Raw genomic sequence first — 6004 nt, 5'->3', positions numbered from 1 at the left:
TAGGGGAGTCGGCCGGGGGATTAGGGGAGTCGGGGCGGAGGGATTAGGGGAGTCGGGCCGGGGGATTAGGGGAGTCGGGCGGGGGATTAGGGGAGTCGGGCCGGGGATTAGGGGAGTCGGGCGGGGGATTAGGGGGGTCGGGCTGGCGGGGATTAGGGGAGTCGGGCGGGGATTAGGGATCGGGCGGGGGATAAGGGGAGTCAGGCTGGGCGGGGGATTAGGGGAGTCGGGCCGGGCGGGGGATTAGGGGAGTCGGGCCGGGCGGGGATAAGGGGAGTCGGCCGGGCGGGGGATTAGGGAGTCGGGCGGGGATTAGGGAGTCGGCGGGGGATTAGGGGAGTCGGGCCGGGCGGGGATTAGGGGAGTCGGGCCGGGCGGGGATTAGGGAGTCGGGCCGGGCGGGGGATTAGGGGAGTCGGGACGGGGGATAAGGGGAGTCAGGCTGGGCGGGGGGTTAGGGGAGTCGGGACGGGGATAAGGGGAGTCGGGCCGGGCGGGGGATTAGGGGAGTCGGGCCGGGCGGGGGATTAGGGAGTCGGGACGGGCGGGGGATTAGGGAGTCGGGACGGGCCGGGAATTGTAAGAAATTACATTTATTTTCTAAGAACATAAGGAAATCAGTATTTCTGGCCCGGTTTTCAAACACTCGCCACAGCAGATTAGAGGTTAAGATTAGGGTTAGGGGTTAAGGTTAGGTGGTCAGAGTATTTAGAATTAGGGTTTTAGAAGTTAATTTTAGGAGTAGGAATATTAGGGTTAAGGGTTATTGATTAGGGGTTAGTGATTAGGATTGGGAATATTAGGGTTAGGGGTTATTGATTAGGGTTGGGAATATTAGGGTTAGGGGTTATTGATTAGGGGTTAGTGATTAGGATTGGGAATATTAGGGTTAGGGGTTATTGATTAGGGGTTAGTGATTAGGATTGGGAATATTAGGGTTAGGGTTATTGATTAGGGTTGGGAATAATAGGGTTAGGGGTTATTGATTAGGGGTTAGTGATTAGGATTGGGAATATTAGGGTTAGGGGTTAGTGATTAGGATTGGGAATATTAGGGTTAGGGGTTATTGATTAGGGGTTAGTGATTAGGATTGGGGAATATTAGGGTTAGGGGTTAGTGATTAGGGTTGGGAATAATAGGGTTAGGGGTTATTGATTAGGGGTTAGTGATAGGATTGGGAATATTAGGGTTAGGGGTTAGTGATTAGGATTGGGAATATTAGGGTTAGGGGTTATTGATTAGCGCAGTGATTCCCAACCTTTTTGGTTTGGAGGAACTCTTAAAGTATTTAAAAAAATCTCGGGGACCCCTATCTGGCTGACACACATATCAGGTGTGACAGGGGTCTGTCACAACATGTCACACCTCACAGGCCCCCTCTATTTCCCACCCTCTGCCCATGTATTTCTCTCCCACCCATCTCACTACCTCTCCCCCCTCCCGCCTCGCACGTATTTATCCCTTGTATCACATGTATACACATTGCGCCTCGCCTCGCACGTATTTATCCCTTGTATCACATGTATACACATTGCGCCTCGCCTCGCACGATTTATCCCTTGTATCACAAGTATACACATTGCGCCTCGCATGTATTTATCCCTTGTATCACATGTATACACATTGCGCCTCGCCTCGCACGTATTTATCCCGTGTATCACATGTATACACATTGCGCCTCGCCTCGCACGTATTTATCCCTTGTATCACATGTATACACATTGCGCCTCGCACGTATTTATCCCTTGTATCACATGTATACACATTGCGCCTCGCCTCGCACGTATTTATCCCTTGTATCACATGTATACACATTGCGCCTCGCCTCGCACGTATTTATCCCTTGTATCACATGTATACACATTGCGCCTCGCACGTATTTATCCCTTGTATCACATGTATACACATTGCGCCTCGCCTCGCACGGATTTATCCCTTGTATCACATGTATACACATTGCGCCTCGCCTCGCACGTATTTATCCCTTGTATACATGTATACACATTGCGCCTCGCACGTATTTATCCCGTGTATCACATGTATACACATTGCGCCTCGCCTCGCACGTATTTATCCCGTGTATCACATGTATACACATTGCGCCTCGCCTCGCACGTATTTATCCCTTGTATCACATGTATACACATTGCGCCTCGCCTCGCACGTATTTATCCCTTGTATCACATGTATACACATTGCGCCTCGCCTCGCACGTATTTATCCCTTGTATCACATGTATACACATTGCGCCTCGCACGTATTTATCCCTTGTATCACATGTATACACATTGCGCCTCGCCTCGCACGTATTTATCCCTTGTATCACATGTATACACATTGCGCCTCGCCTCGCACGTATTTATCCCTTGTATCACATGTATACACATTGCGCCTCGCACGTATTTATCCCTTGTATCACATGTATACACATTGCGCCTCGCCTCGCACGTATTTATCCCTTGTATCACATGTATACACATTGCGCCTCGCCTCGCACGTATTTATCCCTTGTATCACATGTATACACATTGCGCCTCGCACGTATTTATCCTTGTATCACATGTATACACATTGCGCCTCGCCTCGCACGTATTTATCCCTTGTATCACATGTATACACATTGCGCCTCGCCTCGCACGTATTTATCCCTTGTATCACATGTATACACATTGCGCCTCGCACGTATTTATCCCTTGTATCACATGTATACACATTGCGCCTCGCCTCGCACATATTTATCCCTGGTATCACATGTATACACATTGCGCCTCGCCTCGCACGTATTTATCCCTTGTATCACATGTATACACATTGCGCCTCGCACGTATTTATCCCGTGTATCACATGTATACACATTGCGCCTCGCCTCGCACGTATTTATCCCGTGTATCACATGTATACACATTGCGCCTCGCCTCGCACGTATTTATCCCTTTGTATCACATGTATACACATTGCGCCTCGCCTCGCACGTATTTATCCCTTGTATCACATGTATACACATTGCGCCTCGCCTCGCACGTATTTATCCTTGTATCACATGTATACACATTGCGCCTCGCACGTATTTATTCCCTTGTATCACATGTATACACATTGCGCCTCGCCTCGCACGTATTTATCCCTTGTATCACATGTATACACATTGCGCCTCGCCTCGCACGTATTAATCCCTTGTATCACATGTATACACATTGCGCCTCGCCTCGCACGTATTTATCCCTTGTATCACATGTATACACATTGCGCCTCGCCTCGCACGTATTTATCCCTTGTATCACATGTATACACATTGCGCCTCGCCTCGCACGTATTTATCCCTTGTATCACATGTATACACATTGCGCCTCGCACGTATTTATCCCTTGTATCACATGTATACACATTGCGCCTCGCCTCGCACGTATTTATCCCTTGTATCACATGTATACACATTGCGCCTCGCCTCGCACGTATTTATCCCTTGTATCACATGTATACACATTGCGCCTCGCACGTATTTATCCCTTGTATCACATGTATACACATTGCGCCTCGCCTCGCACGTATTTATCCCTTGTATCACATGTATACACATTGCTCCTCGCCTCGCACGTATTTATCCCTTGTATCACATGTATACACATTGCGCCTCGCACGTATTTATCCCGGTGGATCACATGTATACACATTGCGCCTCGCCTCGCACGTATTTATCCCGTGTATCACATGTATACACATTGCGCCTCGCCTCGCACGTATTTATCCCTTGTATCACATGTATACACATTGCGCCTCGCCTCGCACGTATTTATCCCTTGTATCACATGTATACACATTGCGCCTCGCCTCGCACGTATTTATCCCTTGTATCACATGTATACACATTGCGCCTCGCACGTATTTATCCCTTGTATCACATGTATACACATTGCGCCTCGCCCTCGCACGTATTTATCCCTTGTATCACATGTATACACATTGCGCCTCGCCTCGCACGTATTATCCCTTGTATCACATGTATACACATTGCGCCTCGCACGTATTTATCCTTGTATCACATGTATACACATTGCGCCTCGCCTCGCACGTATTTATCCCTTGTATCACATGTATACACATTGCGCCTCGCCTCGCACGTATTTATCCCTTGTATCACATGTATACACATTGCGCCTCGCACGTATTTATCCCGTGTATCACATGTATACACATTGCGCCTCGCCTCGCACGTATTTATCGCGTGTATCACATGTATACACATTGCGCCTCGCCTCGCACGTATTTATCCCTTGTATCACATGTATACACATTGCGCCTCGCCTCGCACGTATTTATCCCTTGTATCACATGTATACACATTGCGCCTCGCCTCGCACGTATTTATCCCTTGTATCACATGTATACACATTGCGCCTCGCCTCGCACGTATTTATCCCTTGTATCACATGTATACACATTGCGCCTCGCCTCGCACGTATTTATCCCTTGTATCACATGTATACACATTGCGCCTCGCCTCGCACGTATTTATCCCGTGTATCACATGTATACACATTGCGCCTCGCCTCGCACGTATTTATCCCTTGTATCACATGTATACACATTGCGCCTCGCCTCGCACGTATTTATCCCTTGTATCACATGTATACACATTGGTGCCTCGCATGTATCACATGTATACACATTGCGCCTCGCCTCGCACGTATTTATCCCGTGTATCACATGTATACACATTGCGCCTCGCCTCGCACGTATTTATCCCTTGTATCACATGTATACACATTGCGCCTCGCCTCGCACGTATTTATCCCTTGTATCACATGTATACACATTGCGCCTCGCACGTATTTATCCCTTGTATCACATGTATACACCATTGCGCCTCGCCTCGCACGTATTTATCCCTTGTATCACATGTATACACATTGCGCCTCGCCTCGCACGGTATTTATCCCTTGTATCACATGTATACACATTGCGCCTCGCCTCGCACGTATTTATCCCTTGTATCACATGTATACACATTGCGCCTCGCCTCGCATGTATTTATCCCTTGTATCACATGTATACACATTGCGCCTCGCCTCGCACGTATTTATCCCTTGTATCACATGTATACACATTGCGCCTCGCCTCGCATGTATTTATCCCTTGTATCACATGTATACACATTGCGCCTCGCCTCGCACGTATTTATCCCTTGTATCACATGTATACACATTGCGCCTCGCCTCGCACGTATTTATCCTTGTATCACATGTATACACATTGCGCCTCGCCTCGCACGTATTTATCCCTTGTATCACATGTATACACATTGCGCCTCGCCTCGCACGTATTTATCCCTTGTATCACATGTATACACATTGCGCCTCGCCTCGCACGTATTTATCCCTTGTATCACATGTATACACATTGCGCCTCGCCTCGCATGTATTTATCCCTTGTATCACATGTATACACATTGCGCCTCGCCTCGCACGTATTTATCCCTTGTATCACATGTATACACATTGTGCCTCGCCTCGCACGTATTTATCCTTGTATCACATGTATACACATTGCGCCTCGCCTCGCACGTATTTATCCCTTGTATCACATGTATACACATTGCGCCTCGCCTCGCATGTATCACTCTTACTCCCTCTTTTCCTCACTCCCCCCGCCTTCTCTCACTCGCCCCGACTTTCCGTCAATTACCCCACTCTCTCTCAATCCACCCTACAAAATACATACCAAAAAAAAAACACCCCAAGGGGGGGGGGGGGTCTGTGGTCCGAAGGAGGAACCCCTGAGACTGCTTCAAGGAGCCCCACGGAACCCTGGTAGGGAATCACTGGATTAGGGGTTATTGATTAGGGTCGGGAATATTAGGGTTAGGGGGTTATTGATTAGGGTCGGGAATATTAGGGTTCGGGTTAGTGATTGGGATGGGGAATATTAGGGTTAGGGGGATTAGGGTTGGGAATATTAGGGTTCGGGTTAGTGATTGGGATCGGGAATATTAGGGTTCGGGTTAGTG

The sequence above is a fragment of the Ascaphus truei genome, chromosome 21 (assembly GCF_040206685.1).
Source record: "Ascaphus truei isolate aAscTru1 chromosome 21, aAscTru1.hap1, whole genome shotgun sequence".
NCBI lineage: Eukaryota > Metazoa > Chordata > Amphibia > Anura > Ascaphidae > Ascaphus > Ascaphus truei.
Note: the sequence above shows the minus strand (reverse complement) of the source record.